Source organism: Rhynchophorus ferrugineus, unplaced genomic scaffold (assembly GCF_030347505.1).
Source record: "Rhynchophorus ferrugineus isolate W39M unplaced genomic scaffold, kcgeb_rfMv2 rfM11, whole genome shotgun sequence".
Lineage (NCBI taxonomy): Eukaryota > Metazoa > Arthropoda > Insecta > Coleoptera > Curculionidae > Rhynchophorus > Rhynchophorus ferrugineus.
In genome coordinates this window covers 31,610,613-31,626,128 of record NW_027472590.1, presented here as the reverse complement: position 1 = coordinate 31,626,128, position 15,516 = coordinate 31,610,613, and the positions used below count along the sequence as shown (strand labels likewise).

The 15,516-nt window shown below is 32.3% G+C and overlaps 1 protein-coding gene across 3 annotated transcripts in view; it reads right to left on the bottom strand.

The window, feature by feature from the left end:
* The window catches only part of Syt12 (Synaptotagmin 12), a 37,113-nt gene extending 21,805 nt beyond the window's left edge, over positions 1-15,308 (bottom strand). For 2 of the 3 annotated variants that reach the window (XR_013007615.1, XR_013007616.1), the window contains exon 1: positions 15,077-15,307. The gene's annotated coding sequence lies outside the window, so the exon portion shown is untranslated. Of the gene's footprint in view, positions 1-15,076 lie in introns of all 3 variants that reach the window. The other variant, XM_076417069.1, reaches the window with a different exon arrangement.
* Between the last annotated feature and the right edge of the window lie 208 nt (positions 15,309-15,516).

The following is a 15,516-nucleotide window of genomic DNA, read 5'->3' as shown; positions in this document are numbered from 1 at the left end:
TGTAGTTTGAATTTAGTTCAAACAGATTAAAAAGTGTATCGAAAATACTTTTTAGAAAAAAAAAATTACGTTTTATATGTGTTTTGTCAAGATAATATTAGGTTGGGTAAAAGGTTATTTCGATCTTTTACTTATATTAAATTATGCCTAGATCTAGTTGGCATATACATCCTGTAATTATATTTTTTATCAAGTTATAATGCCATTAGTTTTTGTGCGAGAGTTATTATTATACTATGGTGAAAGAACTATTTTAATTAAAATTTAGGTACGACAAAAACTGTATAAAAATAACATATACGTGTGCTTAATGTATTTAATTCAATCTATGTAATCAAAAAAGTTATATTATGCTGCGCAGAGACCGGACCAACGAACGACCACGAATGAAATTCGGCGTTGTGGCCGAATATTCGTTGGCCTTCGATGAAACGTTCATATTGCCTTTGTTATTGGGAGCAAACGTTCGTTGGATGTAAGTCCGTATTTTTTAGCGTTGGGGACTGTCGACTGAAAATAGTCGATAGTGAAAAAACTAGCGATTGAAAATTGCAATTCTTATTTTAAGTCAAAGGCACGGTTCGACTGTTTTTTTTTCAATTAGTAATGTCAGACGAAGATGTACGAACCCTTTCCTGTACAAATTGTGGGAGAGGAAAGGACGGAGATAATTTTTTGGAGCAGTTAATTTTACTTGTGCTTATATTTTCCAACGGCAGCATAAGCGAGACGGAGATGTACACATTCCTCGCGTACTAACTTAAAAATAGGAAATATAATTACTGAATACTATTAACATGCAATTAATAATTTCATTTTAAAAGAAGTAGAATTACTTTTATATTTGAATGTTCTGTTAAAAAGAGGAATTGAATTTTTCTATGGAATGGAGTAATACCCCACAAATGTTTTATCGTATTTTATTATGTTAATTACTATTTTTAAATAATATACTATAATAAATATAGATAATACAATAGAACTTAAACAAAACCTAAAAACTAAAGATGTACAATAACCATAAATACTAAATAAAAATTAAACATATACCTAATCATAGAGAAAAAAATTAATCTATGACATAATTAAAAATTGATCGCACAATAACTACTAGAGCTTTTTAAATACGATAAATATTTTTTAACAAAAACCGAGAGAGTAATCGAAATACTACCTATTATTGCCATAAAAACAGTCAAAATTGTTTTACTATATATCATTCACAATTTTAATCTTTTTACCCTATTGCATTAACAATCTTGAAAAGTATTGTTCCAAAATTCTGCTATATTAATATACAATATATTGTTACTAACAAACAAACTACCAAAAAAAAACATAAAATTATATATATTACATATAAATGTATGTAAGCATATATTGTTAAGGTCGCGGCTAGGAGGGCAGGGCCAGAATGTTAAAAATCAGTCGAATGAAACTACTAGAACCAAAAATAGTAACTAAAAGAACACGACTGACACAGTCGAGAGTAAATAGTAACATAATCAGTTGAACCGAAAATAACTACTGGAAACAGTTTCTGGTAAAAAGTAGTAAAATCAGAACCAAAAAAAGCGACTGAAACAGTCGATCGTAAAAAGTAGTCAATTATTAAACAATCGATAGTGCATTTCAGTCGATAGTTCCCAACTCTAGTATTTTTCAACGTCGGCGGCGTTTATAGTGTATATACCCTCCACACCGCATTCGTCGGTTCCATTCATTTCTTTTAATGTTACCGACACTAGACGGATTGCAAGTAAATGCCAACAAACCTTCGTTGGCCGTTGTAAAACCGTCCAAATAGAACTAGAAAGCTCCCAACGAACCCATTTGTTGTCTTTGTTCGGCCCGGTCTGTACGCGGCATTACAAGAATTAGATGGCATTTTTCATGTGGTTCATTCTATATTTTATGATATAAAAATATGGGTAATATCTTAGTTTTTTAATCAAATTAAAAAAATTAATAAATCACTTTTGAATTCAAAACACGTATTTCGAACTTCAATTTTAATTACCCTTTTCAGTCATCAGCAATGGAAGAAAGGTAAATCTAAGGTAGAATATAAAATGTGAAATGGATTACAGCATCTTATTTGCATCGAAAATAGAATATAAAAAGACAATTTTAATTTTCTCAAGGAAGCTTTACGCCAAGGACAGAGTCAAATTGCTTTCCTATCAGTTTAGATTTTCTTTGTATTGGAAAGGGCATATTTATTTGCAAAATAAATTGTTTCTTTTTAAAATTTACATATTGTTACCGATATATTGTTAAACATTTATGTAAGATTGTGTTACAATGTTAGAGCCCGAAGTCTAATGAAATAGAAAATATTATTTTTTATTAATATATGTAATTCAATTATTACAAATTATATGTGTAGTATATAGCGCTTTTTATATGTTATATCTGCAACAGACTCTACAGCACGAAGAAAATTACGAATTGATAGAAATACGAACAGGTAGTATCTTAGGAATGGATTTAAATAGGTGGAATTACCAACAATTATAAAGACGAATAGTACCAGATAGGCTAACTGTATGAGACTAAATACTAAATTGAGATGAAAGTGCTGATATAAGCTATAGCTGTACTAATTTCTTGCAAGAATATCAATCACTACATAGTATAAAACAAAGTCGCCTTTTCTGTCCCTATATCCCTATGTGCGCTTAAATCTTTAAAACTACGCAACGGATTTTGATGCGGTTTTTTTCAGTAGATAGAGTGATTCAAGAGGAAGGTTTTGTATGTATAATACATGCATAATATACTAAGGCAACATTGCTAATTTTAGAGGTTTCTAACGTGATGTCGTAAATTAACCTATTTTTTTAGGCTTATTTAGCAATTAGCAAAAACGCTGCCTAACCCTACGAGTTAGATCAAATTAATGTACTACAGTATTGTACACCATAAAAAGGTCTACAAAAAAGTCCCCGATGGTATATGTTTATCTTTTAGGGATAACCCACATTAACCATTTTTATTGTTTACTTTTTACGTGAGAAAATGGCTTATTTACGAAGCTATTTTAAGCAATACGGCATTAATCCTTATCGAATTAAGTACCTTAAATACAGTGTGCAATTAATATAGATCAATATGGTTCCTTACAGCATGTAAATTAAACAAATATTTTCGGAGATATTACAAATTTAAAATCTGCGTTTAAAAATGTGTAATGTAATAATAATTGTATGAATTTAGATATTCCAAAGATTGCAGGAAATCTTCATAGTAAGTATAGGGGAAGAGGAATTGTTTTACTCCAAATTTAATGCGTGCAGGCCAAGGGCAGTAATGAATGAACCAAAAATACTGGATCGATTTTAATCATGTTTTCATTGAGTGACATAGGCATATATATTTTATGCCCGTGCAAAGTCGGAGCGGGCCGCTATGTTTTTATATACAACGTTCATATTTTTTCTGTAGTGTATTTAATTTAGTATCAGCATTGCATGTTAAATTTCAATGACGTACCAAAAGCAATATGACTATTTAGTATAATAATTGTTTCCATAAATCTCTCCTTAACTTCTCCAATCTCCTTCAATTACTTATTAATCATATTATGAGATAAATACGCTTCTCCGTATGAGTGCATCAGAAGTTTCCAACAGTCGTGACTAAAATCGATGCTAATTGAACTTAAAACTCGAAACACAAAACATCAAATAATAAATTGGCGCCAGACGGTCGACGTTCAACTCTCCCATCATATAGGACTGTAAACATATTGAATTCGACGGATATTCATTCAAGCTTAGTGGCCATAAATAAATGCTATTATGACATATTCCAGCTTGTCCCTACAGGAATTTCGGGTTGTTTTGAGTTTTGCTTTTTTGGGGTTAGTTGGGTTGGTATGGAGAGGAGGAAGCAGCAATTTATTTCAGATATAAAGAAGAATCAAATGAGAAGTAATAAAAGTGACGCGCAGCATGCATTAGACTAAACAGTACTTGGAACACAGCCTGAGATTGTTGAAAATGTACATTTGGTAGTCAATAAAATTTAAAATGGACTGGAGACTGCATAATACAGCATAATAGCTCCAAGTCAATTGAAAAGTCCCCAGCCTGACACATAGATCGCGCTACTAGAATTAAATCCATATGTTTTTAGTTAACCCTCACCCTCAAAAGATGCGTGTATAAACTTGACAGCTGTCGGATCATTAGTTTGTGAATTATAGTATTTTGAGTGAAGCAACTTTTGTTATTGTGAAAAAAATGGATAAAAAGGAATTTCGCGTGTTGATAAAATATTGCTTTTTGAGAGGAAAAAATACAGTTTGAATCAAAAACTTGGCTTGATGTCGAGTTTCCGGGCACTGCCCCAGGAAAATCAACAATCAAGGATTGGTATATTAAATTTAGACGTGATAAAATGAGCACCAAAGACGGTGAACGCAGTGAACGCCCAAAAGAGATTGTTACGGACGAAAACATTAAAAAATCCACAAAATGATTTTGAATGACCGTAAATTAAAATTGAATGAAATAGCAGACACTCTAAAGATATCAATTGAACGTGTACGTCGTATCATTCATCAATATTTGGGTATGAGGAGCTTTGTGCAAAGTGTTCGGTGCCGCGCGAGCTCACTTTTGACCAAACACGAGTTGATCTCTCAGAGCAGTGTTTGAAGACAATAAAGCGTAATAAACGCGAGTTTTTACGTCGATATGTGATAATGGATAAAACGTGGCTCTATAATTTCACTCAGAAATCCATTCGACAGTAATCCGAGTGGATTGCACACGATGAACCCGCTCCAAAACGTGGGAGAACACAACAGTCGGCTGGCATGGAACAATTTTCATTGACTACCTTGAAAAGGGAAGGCCCATCAACAGTGACTGTTACGTAGTGTTATTGGACTGTTTGAGGGACGAAATCGCCGAAAAAGGCGGCATTTGAGGAAAAAGAATGTGTTGCTTCACCAAGACAATGCACCGAGTCACATATTAGTGAAAACGATGGCAAAAATCCATGAATTGTGCTTCGAATTGCTTCCTCATATACCGTATTCTGCAGATCTGCCCCCAGCGACTATTTCCTGTTCTCAGATATCAAAAGTGTGTTCGCTGGGAAGACATTTTCGTCGAATGAAGTGGTGATCGACGAAACTGAGGCCTATTTTGAAGCAAATGACAAATCGTACTACAAAAATGGTATGGAAAAGTTGGAGGGTCGCTATAATTAGTATATCACCCTTGAAAGGAATTATGTTGAATAAGAAAAAAAATTGCCAAAAATATGTGTTTTACTATGGTAGACCGGGGACTTTTCAATTAACCTGTTAGAGTTGCGGCAAAATGACTTGAATTTAATTATGTCATTTGACGGATATTCGATACATAAAAGTACTTTTAGGTGTTTAATTAAAAAGGCTCTTCGTTAGTCTTGAAAAGATATGTTACGTTGGGGTGTACATGGCTTTCTACTATGTCATGTTTTCAAATGTCCTGGGTTCATCCTCGATGTTCGCTGGAACTATAGTAACCATGTTGTGTATATTTTATTCTGAAACTAAACTTTAATTAAAGTCATCGATGAATATTATATTTTATGGTATTACGATATTAAAAATACCATGGATTTAGCCGATATTTTTATCTGTTAATTTTATTATGATTAACGCGCTAAAATACATAATATTAAACACTCTGGAAAGTAAAAGATAGGCTGTTTAATTTAAAATATATTTTATTATGCCGTAAAATTTTAAAATATGAACGTTATTAAAAAATGACCATAAAATAAAAAATGACTTTTATGCTTATGAAAATTGTTATATGTACATTAATACCACTCGGTCGCTATATATTCGGACTGCCAATTAACCTTTTAGGGTTTACAGTATCACGTATAATTTATGCTATAATGCATTGGACGATTTTGTAAATGTTGGGTTTAATTATTAATATCAGTTACGCCAAAGTAATTATTAATAACAACTTTAATATGCCTAGCTTGGGAACAATTTTTATATAGACAAAATAATCTGAACACCATTCAATATTAGTACATGTTGTTGTATGTTGATTCTCCTTTCGTGCATCATCGCAAAAGATGAATAGTAGTTAAAACCTGACACAAAATATTATTGTGGCATTAAACATCTTCTTCAGTCAGCAAAATCCTCAGAGCTTACCATAATTCAATCCTTATAAGATGTTTTATAGTAGAGAATGGGATATATTGTTGGAAACTATTCAGACATTCTATGAGCATATCCCGCGAAGAACTGTAGATATTTTAAAAGAGTATGGTGGCTCAAGACTTTAACAAATACATATTGTGTAATTTCCACCATTTTAGTCGATAAATTCTGGATGTTTCTTAATAAATTTTTGATATACTTTGATTGTAATATTCCTTTTTGATCTCAGTAAACTTAGCATCCCTTCTCTTGGCATATTTGCATCTATTTCAGCAGAGTTCCGGTTCAATCAATATATCGATCTAAAATATTTGCAGACACTGGAATATATATCACAAAGAAGCATCACTGCCAACGTAATTTTTTGAATAGAATGTACACGGACTGAATGCTATTCGTTTGAGCAAAGCTGCTTCTGATATTAATAATATTTTCCTGGAATTCATTCTTGAAGTTCCACTGATTTTTTAATGGTTTCTTGTTTATGTCGATTTGTCAACTATATCATTGTTACACTGAAGAATGGTTCATCTTTAGTTGTAGTTTCTGTTTTTTTGTTGCTTTTTGGAAACAAATCGTTTTTAGTGTTGAAAAAGGGCATTATAATGTTATAGAAAAAAATACAAATGACTACTTGCTTAAAAAAATGTCTCGTACAAAGTAAAAGTAAGCTTTTGCTCTATTTGTACTCATTTTTATCTTGCGATTCTTTGTACTATCAACTTTTTTGCGTATATTGTTCGTGTGTATATATTGCCGATTGTTGTTAGTTATTCAAAATTAATTATTAATCAATTTTGGCAAATTCCACAGGGTAGTGTCTTGGGACCTTTTCTATATCTGCTCTATACTGCTGATATTCCAAAAACAAAAGAAACAGTACATGAAACATTGGCCGACGATACAGTTATCATTGCAAAAGATGTATCTCTGTCTAAGACTGTAGAAAAAGTACACGCAATGGACAACAAGATCTACAAGCGGAGTGGAGTCTGGGAAATACAGCTAAATAGCTCTAAATCTGTCCATGTTAATTTTGTGTTGCGACCAAATAACAAAAACCTAATTATATCACTTGACGGATGCCCGATTCCTCAAGCAGAATCAGCAAAATACCTCGGAATATATCTCGATGGTAGGTTAAACCGGAAACGTCATGTTAGACATCAATGAAGCGAACCAAACCACACGAACTTGTTTAGTGTTTTTTTTTGTTCTGGCCTAAAACCAGGCGGTGGAATGCATGACGCATACCTGGTCGCGGAGACTTGCCCTGGAGTGATAAGTTGGACCGGGCTATGTGGGACTGCCTCTGGGCTTACCAATACACTAAACCGAAACCGCCTCACAGTTGACCCCTATGGATCGCTATTGCTATTGCATTAAATTTGGGGATATGACACCCGCTGTTCGGGCAGCCGTTATTGGGCACGAGGACCCGGCGATTTTATTGATTCGCGAACCTGGGTTAACACAAAATCGGATACTGTTGTATGGGGGCAAAAGTTATGACTGTAGCGATGGATTAGGTCGTTTTAGCCTGGAAAAGGAGGGAGGGAGCTTAGCGGTGGCGCGGTACTAAGCTCCCAGCATGTCGACCAGCTCGCGAACAAGCGCGTTTTCAGAAGAACTTGAGCTGAGTTGTTGTTTGTGGAATGATTTAGATATGAAGTGCTTGATTTCTGGAGTGTCAGTTTCCCTATGAATTTGATTATTTCTAATAAACCATGGAGCGTTTAATATTCTCCTGAGGAGCTTATTTTGGAAAAGCTGAAGCCGTTTGACCTAGTTGGGTGTGACAAACTTGAAGTAGAGACTTGTTTAGTGTATAAGTGTATTCTCAAATTTAGTCTAAGTAGATTAGTTTTATTTTAATTTGGGAAATACATATTGATATATTAATCCAGTACTGGCCTAGCTCTAGGAGCAGTAGTAGTAAATTAATTTGTAATATCTAACGTAAGATGTAATTAATAAAAAAATAATAAATTTGAGTTGAATGTTGTAGTAAAACACTTGTTATATAATTACATAGATTTCTTACACAGTTTTATTTAGTGCCACTTGCTGTCAATATTGTTCTTAAACATATGAAATCAATACTGTTGTAAGGCAGATTGTTTAAGTTTTGCAACATTAGCGAAAATCGATTAATATTATTAGCATGTCTCGTGGAAGGTCACGTTTTTCTAACTTGTAGTGGAGAAACCGACGTTCTTTTTCGTAGAAAGGTCAAAGGTGAGATGCTGTATTAGGTATTTTAATAGACAAGCCAATGGAGGCCTCTGAATTACGAAGACATGGAATATCTTTAAAAAAACGCTTAAAGCTTCTAGCTGGTAACGTAAAAAACTTCAATTTATATGTGGTATATAAGATGTTTTTAAAATAAACGTAAGGTTTCATTCTGCGATATTTTTTATATAAAAATGAGAAAAGGCGATTAATAATATAAAAAAATAATAATAAAAAAATAAATATAATCATGGTTATTAACAGTTCGGGGTTTTTACTAACTATACAAATACATTTTGGAGATGAGTAAACATGATTTCTACTGAATCACGGTTATATAAAAAAACATTTTCTCCCGATATTGTAATATTTATTGATTTAATTTTTGATTGTCTGTACTATCATCCTTCTATAACCAGCACCTAGAGAAGTTTCTTCTCCACCAACACTCTGTAGTTTTCAATCACCTTTGATCATCCTTGACAAATATTGTGAGCTTGTATAATTTCTCTTTACTATATGTTTAAGATGCAAGAAGGAATGCATAGTTGACAGATATATTCAATGAAAGTGTAAGATCTGAGGCTAGATTAGTCATTACCTGTCTTGTTAAAAAATGTTCTAGGTTGTGCGGCTCCAACAAATAATATTGTGGTTCTACCAAGCTGTAGCCAAATACCATAATATTAAAAAAATGTTGTCAAGTTTCCGCTGGTATTAAGACTCGATGCTTTAAAAGTTTGGCCCGAAACACACTAACTATTCACCGGATCCTTCTTTGCTACAAATAACTTTCACCGGAGAATTGTCTTTTAATGGCTAGAAACTCGAAGGAATAAAAATATATATTGTTTATGCTTTTTTAGATCACCTGTAATATGATTTAAATCTAATGATAAAACCTTGATATTATTTTGGTTCGGTAAGAGACTTCAGATCCAATGAGATCCTTAATAAATCCCTTAAAATTAAGTCACAGGCTCAATATATAATTTAATACTATTTTATCATCTAGTGTCAGTTAATATAGATACCACAAAAATTATGTATAAATCAAATAATATAAAAGTGATGTCTAAATATGTATAGTAACCAGTATGACTAGAGTAAGTAATAATAAGTAAGTGGCAATCATGGTTCTATAAATTATGATATTCATATTATATACAAAATATTGGAGTTGGAGTTCTAAATTTAAAAAAAAGTAATGTAAAAAACTAAGGTTTTAGTTTGTAGATTAGTGAAATCTATTTTTTTTTCTATTTTTATTCTATTTTTTGGTACCTTCCTTTCACCCACTGTAGTTTATTTGCATTTTTCACTCCTCTCTCTTTATGATCAATCACTTATGAGCAATTATTGATTGGTTTTCGTATTTTCTGATTTGTATTTCTCCTGTTTACTTACCCATATCTTCTTTATCATTGTCATTTGTTATTTTATTTGGTTTTTCTATTCTTTTTAAGAAATTCTTTGTTCTCTTCCCATATCACTTAATTTTAGAAAGTAGCTATTCAAATATTATTAGGCTCTTTCTCCTTACTTCAATGTCTTCTCGGGAACCTGATATTCATTTTCCCTATTGTTTGTTTCTATTTGTTCATTTAGGAGCTCATATAAATCTTTTTACCTATACTCCTCTGTAATGATTCTGTGTATTTCCTTAACTTATTCTGCTTATCTCTCTTCTAAATCTTCAGGAAACTTTATTCGTTATTGGTTCTTTTGTTATTATTTCATATTTATTTATCTCAATGATATGTGTATTCTCCATTTACTCTCTATATTTACTCTGGGGCTACGGTCATGAAGTGAGTATTAGGACATCCAATGTATTATAATATTACTAATATGAACTAATATAAACACCAGTAGTTTATAAAACCTTTCGCATTATATAACCAGCGCAATTGGTAGTATTCCGAAAATATCATAAGACTATTCTGTTTTGAATTCACTAAATTAGCCGAAATCAAATTTGTTATCAAGAAAAGAACACGTTGTCGTTGGATTGGCAATCGTTCCACAGTTACTCTTCCTTGGCGTAGTTGAGTGAAGTTTGGACAAAAGTATCGCAGCTGAAGCTGGAAGGTCACAAAGAGTGCATTGAAGCAGCCTAAAGATTTCTAATCATAAATTATTACTAGTAAGAGACAGCCACCCTCTAGAAAATACCTCTACCTGGATTTCCGACACAAACATCACAGGTCAGGATGTAATGCTACCAAAGAAATGCTGAGATTCCAGTGAGCTAACATAGTCTTCTGAAATTTGGGTGACAGCTCAATGAAGGTAAAGATGATGGTCAAAGTTTAATTTTAACAATTATAACCTATTACCTATCCATACCTCGTATATTTCTGTTGTCATTTCCTTAGACACCTTCATATTTCATTTCATATTTTTGTTTTGTTCTGTATAACAGTCAGACTATATAAAATATTTTATATGTTAATAAATTTTGAAATCCTTGATATTAAACAATAACCCTTCTATAGAGTAATACATTCAACCGAACCCCATCAAACATTTACTTAACCGACCGGTATCAATGAAGTTTTATGGATCCTACCCAGGTGAAGAGAGCCATCAGGGCCTCGTCAAATATTTTTACGAGGTAACCTTATGGAGGCGCTGTTTGTTCAAGATGGAGAACTCATTTCCTAGTGATTTAAACAATCCCCAAAATGTTTTTTCATCTGCCGTGGTTATTTATTATCCACTGAATATTTATACGATAATCAATTAGTATAATGAATATTTAATGGGGGTTATTAGTGATTTATGAACGATAGGAATCGATGTAAAACGCAGAATCAAAACCTATAACCCCGATCAATTGAATATTCATGAGTGCTCATTTAATTTCGATATTGATATTCATTTGCGATGCTGTTTCAAAAAAATAGCATTGGTATTATTGGTTTTTAACTAAATACAGTATTCTATCGGATTTGTTTTAGGTCTTAATTCACTTTCGATAGCATGTGCTTTTTGATGTTACAGCATTCGTAATTAGAACTGGCCAAAATATGTTTAAATGTATGTTGTATGTTTAAAGTATGCTGTACAAAATAATGTTTAGTCATACATTTAAAGCATAAAATATAATATACAGATAGATGTTAGGTTATATAAACAGAATAACAGGACAATTCCCCGGCCTGACACATAGATGGCGCTGCTAGAATGAAATCCATATATTTTTTAGTTAGCCCTAACCCCCAAAAGATGCGTGTATAAATTTGACAGCTGTCGGATCATTAGTTTATGAACTATAGCATTTTGAGTGAAGCAGCTTTTGTTATTGTGAAAAAAAAACGTATAAAAAGGAATTTCGCGTGTTGATAAAATACTGCTTTTTGAAGGGAAAAAATGCAGTTGAAGCAAAAACTTGGCTTGATACCGAGTTTCCGGACACTGCCCCAGGAAAATCAACCTTCAAGGATTGGTATGCTTAGATAAGTTTAGATAAGTTTAGACGTGGTGAAAGGAGCACCGAATACGGTGAACGCTGCGGACGCCCAAAAATGGTTATTACCGATGAAAACATTTAAAAAATCCACAAAATGATTTTGAATGACCGTAAATTGAAATTGAACGAAATAGCAGACACTCTAAAGATATCAACTGAACGTGTACATCATATCATTCACGAATATATTTGGGTATGAGAAAGCTCTGTGTAAAGTGGGTGCTGCGCGAGCTCACTTTTGACCAAAAATAACGAGTTGATGATTCGGAGCAGTGTTTAACGATGATCAAGCATAATAAACCCGAGTTTTTGCATCGATATGTGACAACGGATGAAACATGGCTCCATCATTTCACTCCGAAGTCCAATCGACAGTTATCCGAGTGGACTGTACACGATGAACCCTCTCTAAAGCATGGGAAAACGCAACAGTCCGCTAGCAAGGTTGTTGCGTCTGTATTTTGGGATGCGCATGGAATAGTTTTCATTAGCTATCTTAAAAAAGGAAGGACCATCAACAGCGACTATTACAAAACGTTATTGGACCGTTTCAAGGACGAAATCGCCGAGAAACGGTCGCATTTAAAATAAAGAAAGTGTACCGTGTCACAAGTCAGTGAAAACCATGACAAAAGTCCATAAATTGGGCTTCGAATTGCTTCCTCATCCACCGTATTCTCAAGATCTGACTTCCAGCGACTATTTCCTGTTCTCAGATCTCAAAAGAATGCTCGCTGGGAAGAAATGTTCGTCGAATGAGGCCTATTTTTAAGCAAAGGACAAACTGTACAACAAAAATGGTATCGAAAAGTTGGAGTGTCGCTGTAATCAGTGTATCATCCTTGAAGGGAATTATTAATTAATAATTAACACACTAACTATTCACCGGATCCTTCTTTGCTACAATTAACTTTCACCGGAAAATTGTCTTTTAATGGCTAGAAACTCGAAGGAATAAAAATATATATTGTTTATGCCTTTTTAGATCACCTGTAATATGATTTAAATCTAATGCCAAACCTTGATATCATTTTGGTTCGTTAAGGGACTTCAGATCCGATGAGATCCTTAATAAATCCCTTAAAATTAAGTCACAGTCCGAATATATTATTTAATACTATTTTATCATCTAGTGTCAGTTAATATAGATACCACAAAAATTATGTATAAATCAAATAATATAAAAGTGATGTTTAAATATGTATAGTAACCAGTATGACTAGAGTAAGTAATAATAAGTAAGTGGCAATCATGGTTCTATAAATTATGATATTCATATTATATACAAAATATTGGAGTTGGAGTTCTAATTAAAAAAAAAGTAATGTAAAAAAACTAAGGTTTTAGTTAGTAGATTAGTAAAATCTATTTTTATTCTATTTTTTTTGTACCTCCCTTTCAACGCTGTAATCAGTGTATCACCCTTGAAGGGAATTATATTAAATAATATAAACTAATTTTGCCAAAAACAAAATTGTTTTACTATGGTAGGCCGAAAACTTTTCAATTGATATGTTAGAACTAATCCAGCCTAGCCTAGTTCATTAATTATTGAAAGCGTAAATAACTATCATAAACATCAGATTTTTATATGTACTCTCAGACAAGCACCTTCTTGTTGAGGAATGAATGAACATACCTAAAGAAAACAATGTTTTTAGAGGTTCTGATGAGGATAAGGATAAACTTATTATATCGTATGAACACATTTTTAATATATGAATAGCATACAATAGTGGTAAGTTTTCTGCTTCTATCATTTAAGAAGCTGGCTAACTCCAATTATGGTAAATTATTTGTGTCAGTCAACTGTCAGTGATAAATGAACCAAAACATAATGTGAAAATATTAAAAGTGATGTAATATATTAATTCTTATAAATGAAGGTTGAAGTACAAGTGAAGTATTTCATTTTTTTCATTTAGTTGACTATTCATTCATTGATTAAATAATTTCCTAATAACGTTTAATATATATTTCATTTTTTATTAAAGAAAATCCAGTGGATGTATAGGCATCAGTAACTCTTGGATTGTTAGGGCCATTTGTCTTGTTGAATAATTATTTCATGGTTAGTTTTTCTTCGTTTAGTTATTTATAAACTTACTGAGTTAAGATTGTCGAAGCCTCATTAAGATTGTCGAAGCAAGGTGTCATTTGAAATTATTTACAGGGATATCACATATTTCGTTGTTTTATTAAATATGATAAAAATTACTAAATAAATGCATAATTTTAGAAATTCTTGGTTACTATTCATGCCTATTGTATAACAGAGTGGAAGATTATAAGGGCTGTTAATATATTTAATATTAATCCTTATAGCTGACATAGATTATGTTTATCAATTCAAATTTCTAGCCGTATTCAGGATTATTATTAAAAAAGTTTTGAGGAAACTCAATTAAATAAAAATGGTAAACATAAATTTTATTTTTAATTGAAATGACCACAGATTACGTCTATTGCTTTACAGTAGTTTTCATATTCTGGTTATTTGTGGATAGTGAATTGTTAATGACAAAGTTATCTGTATTTCCAGATTTACAAGATTTAGCTGAATACAAACGCTCAATATAAATATTGAAATGTAAAAATGAGAACTATATTTATAATTACCTATAAATAATTAGTACCTTTTGTAAGCGGTCAAAATTATGACTAATATATCAATGTCTAAACTGTCAGTGATAAATAAAACCAAAACATAATGTCACTTTTTTAAAAGGGATATAAATGATTACATAAATTAATTAGTTACTCACATTATAATACATATTCATCAACAATTATTTAACCAAAATATATTAAAGAATTTAAGATAGCACTTGAGCTGCCGAAGGAAGTATTTCATTAATTTCAGTTAACTATTAATATTGATTAATTAATGTTCTAATAATGTTTAATAGATATTTTATTTATAACAAGTCAGTTGATATACGTTGTGTAACGATTTTGTTATTGTTTAAACAATCGACAACATAATTATATGTATAATAAACGAAAACAAGTTTTTTATTGGAAGAAAAAAACATCTAATTGTATTAACAATAATTGCAACAGTATTCTTTATGCAGACTCATGTCACTGCCATCGTTAATTGACATTTCAAAATAAATAAATGACAGTGTTCATGGAGAATTTTGAATAATTAACAGGTACATTGAAACAATAAAACTTACCTGTTTATATCAGAGGCTTCACGTAAGATGTGACGGTCCCATGGTAAATAGCGGCACTGTAAACAAACGTCACACTATCGACAAGCCAGCGTTTGCGAGTTGAGACGTTTCCATTTACGGCGTTCCGAAATATCGCGAAGAAATCATGGCGGAAAAACGAAAGGGATGCTGTGCGTTCTCCAGGTAGCCCGAGGATTTTTTGCTTTTGCGGCTTGGTGCGTCTGTGATGTGTATGCGAAAGTATATGGTAGCAGACGTCACATTTCGGGGTGCTTCTACTACCACGGATAGGCAAAAATAAAGTACGGAAAAGCCTACGGAGTCACCTGCACCTAAATTTGGAGGCTTGTCCATGATGGTTGGACATATCGAAGCAGTTTAAAAACATTGTTTATTTACTCGTACATATATACCTACATTTCAACAGTTTCTGTATTAAA